The sequence below is a fragment of the Zosterops lateralis genome (genome assembly GCF_965231275.1).
Source record: "Zosterops lateralis genome assembly, chromosome: 2".
Lineage (NCBI taxonomy): Eukaryota > Metazoa > Chordata > Aves > Passeriformes > Zosteropidae > Zosterops > Zosterops lateralis.
The window spans coordinates 27,810,854-27,825,649 of record NC_139763.1 but is presented as its reverse complement, the minus strand read 5'-3'; the positions used below and the strand labels follow the sequence as shown (position 1 = coordinate 27,825,649).

At 41.6% G+C, this 14,796-nt stretch overlaps 1 protein-coding gene across 1 annotated transcript in view; it reads left to right on the top strand.

Moving 5' to 3' along the window:
- The window catches only part of SH3RF3 (SH3 domain containing ring finger 3), a 244,886-nt gene that overhangs the window by 30,457 nt on the left and 199,633 nt on the right, over positions 1-14,796 (top strand). The gene's annotated exons all lie outside the window — the stretch shown is intronic.

Sequence of the window (14,796 nt, the reverse complement as noted above, 5' to 3'; positions counted from 1 at the left end):
TTTTCTTCTCATAGAATTAAAAAAAAAAAATTAAAATCACAGAAGCAGGATCTAAACTTGCTTAATCTGTCCAACATCTCTTGGAGTCAGGCTGTTAGAAGTAATGAGAATAATTCTTGCAAACAGCTCGGTCTCCTTCAGGCTACTTAAAAAGCCTCAACCTTTCCTACATAGTCTTTATTTTTTGAATTCTGTTATGGGATAGGATGTTTTTCTTCTCTTCACTGCTCTTGACTTGTGTGCTGGGGGTTTCTCTCCCCAGCACACACTGTGCCAACACATTCACACCATTCTTGTAGGGATCTCCACTGACAACCTCCCAGCTATGTCATGCCGAAGCTGCCTCGACCAGACAGATTATTTACCAGGAAGACGTGGGGAACAGCTTGAGGTCTGTAGTTGTGTCTGCACTGCTGTGTGTGAACCGTGGAAAGGGGCCCAGTGCCAGCCTTGTCTCTTATCTAAATTGCTGTTCCATGGGAGGGCACTGGTGGGAACACTGTGGGTGATGTAGCCAGAGTGTGGGGCTCCTTGCCCGCTCCAGCTGTCTCCTTGTATTCCATCCATCTTAAATGGGTACCACAAGACTTGAGTTTTAGCAGACAGAACAGTACAGGATACTCCCCAGAAGGATCTCTGTCTTTCTTAAAGCAAAGACAGATGGGATTTGTGATTATCTGGAGCACAAGCTAAATTGTGTTCAAATTGTCAGTGCAGAGAAACATAAACCTGCAGCTCAGGTAAGTTGAGATGTTGCCATTGAGACTAATGAAACAGCACAGCTCAGAGCTACATTAAACAAAACTGTCTTGAGATACTCACCAAATCCACTGACGTGGAAATGCGTGTTAAGAGAGACGTGCCTCAGAGGCTTGCATGCTGCAGAGGTGAGACGTGCAGTAAGCAGCTTTTGAGAAATGAAATTTCCAGATCAGTTGCTGCAGTCCTAACTTTCTTACCAGGATGGCAACATGCCACACTCACTGCCATGCCTCAGCATGGATGGGAACAGTAGCACTGCCAGTGGAGATAGGAAGGAGTGAAACTGAAGTCCCAACATGGAAAGCAAAAGCACAGCAGAAAATGTGTTGTTAACTGCTGTTGTCCTGGAAATAACTGTGTAAAGCCATTGTGATGACTGCATTATGTTACTTTGTCAATAGAAGTTCATGGTAAAGGATCATTTGTAAATGTTGGGTTGAGTCCCTGCTTGAATAGCAAGGAGTTTGGAAGCTCTTCCATGTGCACATGTATTATTCTGACCTGCATGACAGTTGTAGAAGGCTGAAGTCTCGCTGCCATGGAATTCTGCAGAGCATCATCCCCTACAGGTGTATTTTGAAGGTCAGTAAACATGGCTTTCCATCAGTTCTGCTGGCTTAAATAATTGTGATTTGATGATACATTATTTTAAGATTTCTCCAAATTTAGAAGAGCATTTTCTTGCACAAAGGAACATGGACTGTGACCTTGTGGTACACTAGTGATAATAAAGACAAATCTTTCAGTGCTGGGGAGGTATTTTCTGTACTGGGACTGCACCTCTGTTACAGGTAGTGCTAGACTTCACCTTTTACATATGCCACCTGTGAGGAGGGAAAGAAAAGAGCAAGCAACTGTGATGTCTTAGACCAGAAAGCTATTAAAGAAGCACCATTATGATTACATGCCCACCATTATGTAGTAAAGCATGCATCACACTTCTCTTTTGCCCAGTATCCTTGTTTCTCAGCTTCTTCTGTCTGTTCCCATGTCACACTGTGTGAGATGTCACAGCATCAGCTTTAGACTCACCAGGTTAGAGCTCACCTTAGCTCCTTTCCTATGTTATAAATCTCATTTCTGTGGGTATTCACTTTTTTGTTTTAACTGCTGGCACTTTAGAACCATTTGACAGGAATATTTCTGAGATAAATGTTCCTCCTGCAGATAAGGATAGATGTAGGTGTGTTACAGAAATAACTAATAGTGAACACTGTAAAACAGCGGGAAAGGAGTGAGGACAGATGGGTTTGTTTTTCCTCAGGGAATCTAAAATAAACTTGATCTGTCTTCTTTAAATCCTTACACTCAGTTGACAAAAATATAGGAAGTGATGTTTATTCATGTAATAGAAATATCTTTAAAAACAGTTTGCATCGGCTGAGGAAATTTGGCAGGTCAGGGATTTATTTATGTATGTATGTAACTAGGTTTAAGAGAGGGCTGATGCTTCACTGTACTCTCTCTGATAGTAACATAATCTTTTTTATTTTCATAGATGAATCCAAAATTTGTATTTGGCATTCTGGTTGTTCTGCAAAGGATATTTCTCTCTCAATTTAGATCAGACATTTTCAAAGGCATGTACAGCATCTAGGCATTTAATTTGCACTCATGTTACTAGAATTTGACCAGTTTCTTCTTTCTTGCTTTTTGGCATTTTTCATGTCAGTTTTTATTTCAATTGTGTCTGCCTAGTGAAAAGGTGTAGGCAAAAGAGGCACATGTCTGCCAGCTCTACTGCTTCTTGTACTCTTGATAGACTATTGCTTTATACATTGCTCTGCCTTGTTTTTGTCTTTTTTTGGTTTTTGTTATTTGCCACATTTCTGGATGCCCAGTAAGTAGGGTGAGCAGTAGCACAGACTAGAAAACTGGAAATCCAACAACTCAGAGCCAACAGCTGCTGGCTGCCAATCTGAGAGGCTCCAGACACATCATGCTCCCTGCATCTGCAGGATGAATTGCTCCTGACCCACATGATAAATCTGACATGTGCAATGCATGGCAGAGCTGTTGTGCATGTGTGGATCAAATACACAGAATACCAAGGACATTGCCATGGTTTTGAATTTATGGTAGAACACAGACCAGCTATCACCTAAGTCGTCCTTGCTCTCTTTAGAATAGTTTTTCTTGTACATGTGTAAGGGTTCATATCTAAAATAGCCACAAAAGCCTACATTGTAGTTAAATTTCTTAACCACACTTTTCCTTTAAGTGTGCTACTTGCAGCGATACCAAATTACTCACTCCATTTTCAGGGGATTTTTTGGCTATTTTAGTTTAAAAAATAATTTCTGTAGCTGTCCACATTTTGCTTAGCCATCATGCCTGTCAGCAGTGTGCTGTGGTGATCAGCACCGTGCCTTGCCTGAGGGAGTGTTCGTTTGGATGTACAACTTTGTCAGTATGGAGCACATTCTGGGCAGGATGCAAGCTCCCAGCCCCAGGGCCACGGCAGATGTCTCAATTGCTTTGGACTGAAATTGGCTCATTATTGCCAGTGTCCTATTTAGACCGGTTAGAAATAAGCAGTAAAAGAGTAAATTGCTTGAACTCCGTTGCAGTAAGGGTAAGTGAATTTTTACAAACATTGGTGTTAGTAATGCATTGTTTAATAATTAATAATTTTGATGCACAAATAGACTTTGCAGGGCTATAACTGATTAAATGCTTTTCACATATGCTGACTTTATGTGACAAAACACTCAGTTGGCTGCCCCAGTGATGTGTCATTGTCACTAACATGGGGATCATATATTAACATATGGGAAAACACAAAGTATTTTCAGTGAGAACCAAAACTTCTCATCTAAGCAGATACTGTACCTGTGTATTTATGGTACAGTTTGCCAGTAGTTATTCCATAAAGGTCATGTAATAATCTCTCAGACCAAATTAGTAAATTAGTTCACTGCAAATATATCTGTGATGTCTTCAAAAATAATAAAAAGAAAAGCCAAGAATTCAACAGGCAGTGCTGTTTGCCCTTAAATGCATTTAGGAAAGAGGGAAATAGATGCATTTAAAGGCATAATATGTACAGATTTGCATAAACATGTACAGCAGTTAAGTTAACACTGGCTCCTGCTAGAGCATGAGGAGTGCAGTGCAGAGGAGCTACATGGTTGCACTTGCTCCCAGTGGCCAAGTCCCCTCACTGCAGACCAGGTTTGCTGTATGGTTGATCTCTGGCAGCTTCTGACACACTGAGCACCGCTTGTACATCACAAAGGATTTGAGTGGAAATTCCTATTCCTCTCCATTGAATGAACTGAGTGTCCAATGGCCTTTCTGTGAGGCCAATACAGCACTAACCTGGGCCACTGTCCTCTTTGTGTGAGGGGCTGGATGTCCTGTCATCCCAGAATCCTTCCCAGAGTGTATCCCAGGGAGGACAGCACTTGATTTGACTTATATCCACAAAATGGTGGTGCCCACCCTGGACCCAGTCACTAGGCACAGACTGCCCTTCCTTCTGTCCTTCCTTGGAAACCTGCTGTCCCACCTGCAGCCTCAGGGATGCTTGGGCAGATCTCCTGGAGTGGTCAAACTTCAAGCAAATCTTTTTGTTAACTCTTAGCAGAATACTGCTGGATTCCTTTTCCTGTGGGTGAAATGGAAATGATACAAAAATAGCCCTGTCACATCATATTCCTGTATTTCTGCTTCAAATTGAACACAAAATAAAGGGTTAACAGTGAAAAAGACTATGGTTGCTTTTGGAAAGCCAGCTAACAAAGATGCAAACTGCATTTGCTTATATGATTGTTTAATATACAAAGGTTCAATTCTCTGTGTCCTTAGCCTGAAATCCAATAATAGGCTAAATCTGATTTGAACTGAACATGTTGTCTCCAGTTTATTTGTCCATTAAAGTTTACTGATAAATTGATCTTTCTGTAATGGTTTTAGTGTAAGAGATAGCCTATAAATCACTATTTTAATGGAAACAAATACAATATTGATACTCAGTTCTTACAAGCAAAGCAATGGGAGATAATTATCACGATTTATTAATAAACCAAAACAAACAAGGATCTGGTGTACTCTCCAAGCAACTTGATTTCTTTTGTTTAATCAGATGTAGTAAATATGTTTTCATCACTGTTTTATAATAAGGTTTTGTATTTCTGAAATAGATTTCCCTTTGATGAATACATTGAACTAGCTAATACACAGACTGGCTCCTATGCTGCCTTTTTCATTTTGGTTTTTGTGTCCAAGTACATAAAATTACATCACTTTTTAAAGATACATTTGCATCAAAAGTAACAAGGTGTCTGGCTTGGAGCAAACTGTATTTGGCAAGTGATGGACCCTCTCTGTCCATTGTTTGGACAGGTCCCCCCTCAGTGCAGCCTTGGAGGTAAGAGTGAGCCCAGGGACAGCAAAAGGAGCAGGACTATATAGCAGAGTGATTCAGACCCCATAAGACACTTTCAGTCTTACTGCCCTGAGAGGTTTCAGTGCCTTAACTCAGTTTCTTATGTACATTTGAACCTCGCATATATATAATGTGTGGGATAGCAAAGCCCTTATTATAAAAGACCACAGAAGTCAATGGGTTTTGTTTCTGTCACGTCAGTGCTTGTACTTCAGATTCCAGCTCTACTCTTCAGTTTTACAAATGCTTTACAGCTACCACCTTGTTCTCTGAAAGTACCAGGCATTTTCTCATGATTCTTCCTGTTACCCAATCTGTACTAGAAAGGCTTGTCCTCTCTCAGAAACAGGCATGAGTGTGAAAATCACATCTGCTTGCCTATGTCGGAACACTTTGGTGATAATTTTAACTTGAATTTAAGTTTTTTGAAATAGCCCCTTCATGTTCCTTGTAACAAAAAGCTGATAATAGCTTTTTGAGGAAGCCTCCATAACCAAAGAAAAAGATGTTTAATAATTTCCATCTTAACACAATACCAGTTGATACCAGAATTAAACTATTTTCAACCTTTATGGAAGTTACTCAGAATTTCTGTTTTGTTAAATACAATTCAAAATTCCTATTTGTCTTGACTGCATAGTCACCAGTGTTGTACTTTGACCAGCTTAGACTGGTGTGTTGTAGTACACAAATGATTAAAAGATGGGGTTTATACCCAAAGCCACACATAAGTGTGCACAGAAATCATAGAAAAATGTCAGGCCTCATTTCTTCTGCATCAAGCTACATAAGTGTAGTTTTCACTCATTAAGTGAAATTGCTGGTTTTCCTCTTCTGTCATTGCTTTTCTTGAAGCACCTTTTCTGAGCTTGTGTAGCTCTCAGCCTCTCATTTACACATGTACTGTATGTCTGGAAAAAGCAACATAGGAACTTACACTGCTAAACCTGAAAGAAACTGTTAAAGCCTTTGGGAGGGGATAGGATCCTTAAGTTTCCACCACTGCCATAAATGAATTAAGAAGATGATGCTTAAAAGTCATGAAAGCAGATTGCGAAATGTCCAAAGAAAATAACCAGGGTGGTCTGCGTGGGTCTGGAGCTGATGTCCATTCCAGTTCCCACCTGCAGCTGTCTCTGCTGGGTGGTGGTGCTTACAGGGACACTGGAGTTGGAGTGATGACCAATACTGCCCACTGGCACAACTCTCTACCCCAGATACCCACCCTTGCCCTGTCATTCCCAGTAGCTGGGTGGGTTGCAAGTTCAGGTTTCAAGGCTGCTAAAATGCCTAGGAAAAATGAAAACAAACAGAAGCCTCCTGCTTTTTCCTTCCTCTTTCTTCCTCCAGCTTCATATGGTCTGGAATATCCCTCTGGTCATTTGGGTCAGCTGTCCTGGCTGTGTCTCCTCCCAGCTCCTTGTGCACCCCCAGGCCCCTCACTGGTGGGGTGGGGTGAGAGGCAGAACAGGTCTTGACTCTGCATAAGCCCTGCTCATCAAAAGCTGGAACATCCCTGAGTTAGCAAAATCGTTTCCAGAACAAATCAAAAAAATTAACTCTATCCCCACCAAAAACCAGCCCAGAGTGGTTGTGGATTTTAATGGTGTGACATAAAACAAATACTTTGTTTTCTTAAGGCACTCTAGAAGTGAGTTTGAAGATTTGGATACTGGAGAAGGGCATCTCTTTGCCTTTTTTACCTCCATTTTTGGACTGAAGTTCTTTAATTTTTTATTAGTTTAGGACTTCTCATTTCCAAACTCAGCAGGTCTTTAACAGTGTTTGATTATGCTACAAGACCTGCATTTCTGATTTACAGCTGGTTTTTTCAGTGACATTAATACATCGACAGGGTGTAGCAAAGCTGTCTGGCAAGGGTGAGACACTATCTTTGTACCCACTGCTCTCGTATTACAAAGTTTATGATGTCTGTTGTAAGTCCCTTGAAAACTAAAAGCTTCTGAGAAATGTTGAGATGTCTGTTACTTTCTTTTGTACCCTGCACACAAATCACCCACCTAGAGATAAAACTGGAGTCTAAGGAATCATAATTTAATCTTCTCTTGAGATAGGAATCTGCTTCAGCAAGTCCTTCAAATGTCTCTTGCAGGAGCCTGCTGACCTTCTCTGAATGACATATTAAAGAACAATAGAGCCAGCAACGATGCCTCTGGAGCTGCTGCAACTTTGAGGTCAATTAATTGTCACTTAGGATGATATATCTGAATCCACCATTAGTTTCTTAGCCTGCAAGGGACTGGGGGCAGGCATGCTTGCCTTATACACAGCTTAAGGACCTTAATGTCCCTGATGCTGTAGCAAAGACAAAGGGCACTATCACACAGTCAGCTTTATAAACAGTCTCCCATTGATTTCAAGGAACTTAATCCTTCTTTCCTGATGATGAGAGACCTGTGTGAGAGCTTGGACATGGTGCTGTGTGGGCAAGCAGCAATCTGGTGTCCTGACCATTTAGCCAGGTGATGGGCTGCAAGCTATCAATTCAGGACCCAACTGAAGATGGGCATCTGCCCCCTGTTTTCTGTAGCAAGTGTTTAGAAACTCACAAAGCAAATACACAGCCCAATCTGAAGAAATAAGGTTGTTCTCAGGGATTTCTCAGTACTGGTTAATGTCTAAAGATGGTTGAAAAGCTCTTCTTGGAGACACAGATGCACATATAAATAAGCTAGGGCGTTAGTGAATTTTTCCCCACAAGAAAAGCACAGTTTATTAGGTCCATAGAGCAAAAGGGTGAACCTGCACTGTCTCATAGCTTATCTCCCTGGACTGCTTCTGGGCTCTGTCTCTAGACAGATACTGGCTGCTCAATATGTACTATTCTTCTTCCAAGCTGTCTCACTGACCCAGCTGGCTTCCTTTGAGAAAAGAGTTTAAGCGTGGCCTGGGTGCAGGCCCCCAAGGCTGTTGCTTGCTGGCAGCTGTACTCATGGGGTCTGGCTCCCTCCTGTCTGTACTGTGCCATCTCCCTGCAGCTCTTGAAGCCTGCCATGAGCCCAGGTCCAAGGTGAGCCTTGCTGACTTTCCTGGTAAGTGCAACATAGGAAAAGTAGACATTACTGTGATTTTGGAGCCTCCTGTACAGGAACTGGAGTTGGGAGGATGAGATGCAGTATCCAGTCAGTGGTGTCCCCGAAAGGGGACATCTAAGTACTTGCTATGCAGAAGGAGCCTGAAAGAAGTTTTAGTTTTACTCACCTGTTTAATTTCTGCACAATGCTGGGACATTGATGTTGGAGTAGCAGCTCTGGCAGTTTCAGTGACTACTCAGAGCTTTTCTTCAGAGAATTTATTTTATTACATCAGTTTTTTAACTGCTGTATTTTCAGTATTTCTAATATCTTAATATCACACTGTATATATATTGAAGAAAAAAGCCCAAGTTTTATGGGGTGCAGAAAAATTGGGAAGGATCTAGGAGCCATCTGCTTGTTGGAAGTCAATCAGTTATTTTTAACATTATTTTGAAGTAGATGTTGAATATCTAGTACAGAAGGGGATTTCAATGGTGATTCACTGAAATATGACTTACAATAGACATTGCAGAGGAATTCACAGTGCACTGTCCATGGTGTCTCTGCTGTGGTGGTTACTGCAGCCTGTGGCAACTCCAAGAGGCTGCTGGGGACCAGCATCAGATCAGCCATCCCTTGGGTTTTCCTCTCCTTGTTGCCTTAGCAGAGGCCAGCAGCTCAGCCAGCTTTCTCTGACACAGAAGTACTTCCAGGCTTCAAAATTACCACTAGCAATTCGTTGTCACACATTTGTCTCATCTGCTGCTACAACCTTCAGAGGTGAGTTAGACTGAGGAGAGCCAGAAAACAAAATGTCTGCTTCACTAGCTAGTGAGCAAATGGCTCATGGTGGAGCTGTGCCAGATACATCTATTTTTTTCTACCCCCAGAAGTGCTGAGGCTGCTCAGTTACCCTCCAGGTCAGGAAGAGAAAAACTGGCTTAGCGACAACAGCCACTGATCCCTTGTCACCACAGGGAGGGCTGTGACACCAGGAATGCCACCCATCAGGCAGGAGGTCATGTTTGTATCCCGTAGCCAACACCAGATAACTGATTGTGACACTTGTTCTGGTTGTCCAATGGAACAGGCAGTGGATGGTGATTTTGTCAATATTGATGCAAAATGATATTTTGAGACATTTGGCAAGAGCTAAGTGCCACTTGTGAAGAGTATATCAAAATGAAAGATGAGAAACGTTTGGGTTTTTATTTTTTTAAAAAGTGGTGAAACAGAGCAGTTGGAGTTCTCTAAAATATTTTGCAATGTAACACATATCAAATATTTACCAGATTATTTTTGCATTCAAGTGAAAATTGTGAATCCTTCTGATGATTCTGAAACTGAGTGTTTGACAAATAAACCCTTCATCCAAAAACTTCACTTGACCATCTTGTTAGCACTGTAGTATGTTTGCACTGCTAACAAAATCATCCCATTCACTAATCCTGATGCTTGCACTCTGCCATTTTCTAAAGTGGCAACTCAGTTTGAGAGAGGAGCAGAAGTGAAGATAGTTCAAGTTAAGTCTGCAGCAAGGACAGAGCTGCACGAAACCAAATCTAGAGCTCTGCAAAAAATTTTATGTCCTACTGGCTTGTTATTCTCCAGAAGTACAGTCTGAATCTGCTTGCTAAATATAAAACAAAGGTAATAACTTTGCATTGGTTGAAACATTTCCTTTTGACATTTTCAAAACAAGATCAAGTTAAATTCTTATTTTGAAAATGCCATTCCAATTGAATTAATGTGAGTGTAAACTGAAGCAAAGTCGACTCCCCCAGATAAATTTCTGTAACGGGAAGATGCCCATCCTTGGTCCCTGGCTGGGGAATCTGAAGGGTTATTATTGTCTCAGTGGGACATCTGGCAGCATATCCCTCCCTGGTGTGGTGATGCTGCTGTTGCCACAACTGTTCCTTATCAGTGTGGACAGGTAGGGCAGGTGTCATCTGTGGGCCCTGGGGAAGGGTCAAACAAACCCCAAGCCAGTAGCTGGACCAGAGCTCATGTTTTCAGCCAGCATACTTATGCAAAGGGAGCTTCCAATTTCTTGAGGAAACATAAGTGTTGAGAGTGCCCAGACAACCTGGGCAAGCCTCTGTAGTGGTGGTGTCACCCAAGTGCTAAAGAGGAAAAGGTTTGAAGAGGCTCCACCAGAAAAGGTGCCCTCAGGAGAGGTTCTGATGTAGAAGTGCCCTTCTCTCCCTGGAGCCAGACTGGGCATCAGGGAGCTGCACCTGACGATGTCTTCCAGCATTTTGCAGCTTTTTTTCCTGTATCCTATTGTGGCCCTACTGCTAATGCAGCATTCAAAGTTGGAAACAAACCCACTGGCCTCCCAAGCCCTGTGCCTGGGAACTCTTACCTTTCCCAGGGAGTGGGATCACTCTCTACAGATGTGATCATATCCATTAATCACATGTTTAGAACCCCATCATCTTTCCCTAATGTCATTCTTTCTGCAGATGCTTCTCCATGCTTTTCCATAGTGGTTTCACCTAGGCCACAGCACAACAAGAAGTCAAGAAAGGTAGCTGTTCTCACTCAAAATTTTCCATTTTTGAGTAGTAGGAGCATTTAAAATTCATTTGCAAGCAGACATGATATGGCAAAGCCTTTTTTATGCCACACCACACTGAAATTTTTGTGGTGTTTGCCCAAACGCAATCGTAAATCAAGAAAACAAATGTACTGAGTGCAGGAGTCTCTCCAGCCACCAACCTGTCCCCTTTTGCTCTCAGCCTGCAAAACAGGTACAAATTCTGATGCAACTACCCCAGCAAACCTTTGCATTGGTATTAAGAAAATTTTCTAGGGAGCTTAACAAATTTTCCCCCAATCTCCGTGTTAGGAATAATGGGAATACCATGGTAACAGCTTTCCCTTGCAAGAAGGAAGTAATATTTTGATGGGGACTGCTGTAGAAGATGGAAACAAAACTGATAAAATTTCTGGGATTCTGAAATGAACTTAGTAAGTTGTAGATAAATCTTCTCTGGAATGCATTATATAGTTATCTTTCTTCCACATATTTTATTTTTTTAATAGATTTTTATTAAAGGAATGAAAAATACAGGATGCATGGGTCAAATAAAACAGGAAAAACAATAATAAAAAATAATAGTTGATAATTTTCATCTACAGAAGGACAAGATTTAAGGATTCTGCAAAAGACACTGAGATTGTTAAAAAGAAATTAAGAACAACCCAACCTTTCTGTAATCCCTAGCTACGGTGAATCTCTTGCAGTTTGAGAAAATAGATGACAAAGTCTCTTCACAGATAAGAAAAGCTTATTTGAAAACAAAGATTACAGACAAATTATGGACATTAAACGTTTTTAATTATTCTGGTACCAACTAAAGAAAATAACAGAAAAAAATTAAAGAAAGTTTATTTTCTGTAGAAATAGTGAAGAACTGTTTTCCTACATAATTTGAATAAAAATCCTGCAGAGGCTAGTGAAGACATCATTGAAGGAAATAAGAAAGCTCCAGTTACTGATAGTTCTTCCTTGTTCAGGCACAAACTTCTCGTTCTCATTCAGGGGTACTGAGCTCTTTTACCACCTGTAGTTCTTCCCTCTCTGTTGTGGGCTTAGGACTAGCCACTTTGCAGTTGGAAGGACTGAGGAGTGGAGACGTTGTCACTGGATTACATGGTGTCAGTTCTAGGGGTGTATGAAGTCAGGTTCATGAAGCAGTATCCAGTTTTGATACAAGTGCCAAATGTGTTCTCATCATAATGTATAAAAAGGGAAGGGATGCAGATGTTTTCATCATCAAAATCTTTGTGAGTAATGGAGTATATTAAGAGAATAGTTGTTTAGGGTTTTTTTTCATTGCCATACCTAATGAACTGAGGCACAGACAGGCTTTTACAAAACCTAAAAGTTGGCCTGCTGTGCTAACCAATGCATTCTCCACAGAGAAAAGGATTTTACAATTGCTTTGTAAGTGTTGGTTTTGTTAAAAGTTCAGTGTTAGTGACAAAGAAGTGCTAGAAGAGGTCAGATAAGAAAGGCAATGCAGTCTGGAGTTGTTACAGGACTCCTGATAAGCAGCAAGGAGCAATGCTTTCCAGGAAGTATGAAAAAGGATGCTAGGAGTTACTAGCTGGACAATGTGCTTTGAAATACTGAATGTCTGTCTTGTTGGCAGACTAAACGAAGGAGTCTTTTATCTCTCAGACCCACTGGACTAACATAGAAGAAAGCCAGGGACTAACCTTTAGCCCTGAGGCCAAGTAACAGATTGGTTTGCATCCATATTGCTTATGGTGAGCTCTATCCAGAGCACACCTGGTGTATCCAGCCCACTTAGAACTTAACCATGAATCTCCTTAGGGCCTCATGTGCCGTTCTAGTAGCCCTGAGGTATAAGCATGGTGGGTTTTATGTTTTTCTTTTCTGTTTGGAGTTTTTTCTTTTTGGTTGGAGTGATGATTTTATTTCATGAAGCTGAAGATGTATGTTGCATGACTTGGGGCATGATATGAGGCTGTAAGACACAAACTGAACATACAAAATCTGTTGGGATATTACAAAGCTGCATGGAGCATAGACAGCCATACCTTGTTGTCTTCTCCATGCTTTGGGGGAGCACTCCCCAGAGGGAGTTATTCCCAGGAGGATGCTGAAGCACTGGCTCAGGAAGAGCTGACTGGAGCAAGCAAAGCCAGAACCAGACAAAGCAAAAAAGTAAGTGCTGGGGATGGTCAAGGCCCTCATGACTGACTTCACTCTTAAGTGTAGCCAGAAAAAGGGGGAACAGATTGTAAAGAGTTAAACATACATGATCAGGAAAGAACAGCTGTTTTCACCAGTTAATTTGCTTTTGTATTCACAGAGGGGGTAAAGAAATGCTTCTCATCAAAAGAGGTTGGGATCACTTCAGTGCTGGTCTGGAAGCATCTCATATGAACTAGGGATGACCAGTGCCACACCAGCCCCAGCCTTGAGCCTCAGAGCCAAGCCCAAGCTAGTTTTGCAGGGAAAGAGTGGGGCTGCCACCACCCCAGGGCTGAGCACAGCTCCCAGCTTGAGACCTGTGAAAACACATGTGAACACATGAGCCTTGCACAGGCAGCACGTGCGTGCAAGGAGGGCACTCTGGGGGTGTGAGTGGGAGGCAGAGTCAGCCCAGTCCCCCAAGATGTGCCTTCACCACTCAGTCTCAGCCTCAGCCTGCATTTACACCTGCTTTGGGAAAGGGAATGGCTAGAAATGGCTGTTGGGTGCCTGACATGAATTATCCCTATGGGCTGCTTCCCAACAACATGGAAAACACCCCTGCTCTAGGGCAGGCAAGTGGTCATGTGGCCAACAAAGCTGATTGGCTTCTCTGCCTTCTTCTTAGTGCCTAAGTCAGGCTTTGAGGATTAAGAAGAGATTGCAAGACACTAGAAATAAAATTTGTGATGGAATGCCAGTTATTCCTGCATTCCTATGCAGCTCTTAATTTACACTTGCCCTGATTTGGTATGGTTCCAATGCAATGGGAAGGTACAATGTTCAATGATGCAATGAGAAGGTACAATGTCCAACAATTTTCTTTCTTATTTGCTGCACATACAGTGCTGTGAGCTTCATGGCAGAGCTAACAGAAAAGCAAAAGCCAGAAGGAAAGCAAATCCACTACCTTAAAATCTGAAAAAAAAAAAAAAAAGATACATTATAAACAGCCTTAAAGCAGATTTCTAGTGGGCAGATTGTAAGAGACAGTTTTTGTCACTCAGAATGGTAGTGGTTAATTGAACACAAAAGATAAGAAAATAACAGATGCATTCATCAGTTAATTGGCTTTTCTATTCAAAGACAAGAAAAAATATAGTGACTTAAAGTAGGAGTTGTTACAATAGGAAAGGGCTTATTTGGAAGACACCAAGAATAGAAAGAGGTATTAAAGATGTCTCTTAAGGGGGTGACAGAAAGCAATAACTGGCTACATCTACTGAAGTTTTCCATTTTTGTTGTTCTATCATGAAAAGTCAGATCCCTGTTGATGCAAGAGGATGAAATGTGTTTGTTAATTATGTTTGAATAAGATAACAAACTGTGATCTCAAAGCCATCTGTAAATGCAAAACCAGGTGGCTGAGCAGCAGAATTAAGATCGCAAATAGAGGATCATGAAAATTTGGGGTGTAAGAACCACTTGTATGCCTGGTCTGTTTATGAAAAAATGCAGTAAAGAGTTTCTATATTTATAGCCTTTACCTTGAGAACAGAATTTCTCTGGATTCCCTTTTGCCCTTTGGCCCTTCCTTCTATCCAGAAAACTGAGTTTTTTGTAGGCTGCACTGTGAGCGAATTCTCCCTAGGTGACCTTTCTTCACAATGGCCAGGTGTGTTATTACCCCCATGTGATCTCCTGTGCCTTTCCCAAAGATGCCACTTGAGCCCATTTGTGGAACATTCCTGTGGCTCCTCTCCACAGCTAGTGTCACATATGCATGAGTGTGGCAGGACATGAGACCTTCACACAATCAATTGTGAGGCTCATGAAAAAGGGTTCTTCGTCTTTCTCTGGTTTCTTGCTCTGACCTAGATTTTAGGATTTACTCCCCCTCCCGCTTTGGTTTGGGTTTGTTTTACTTATTCCTG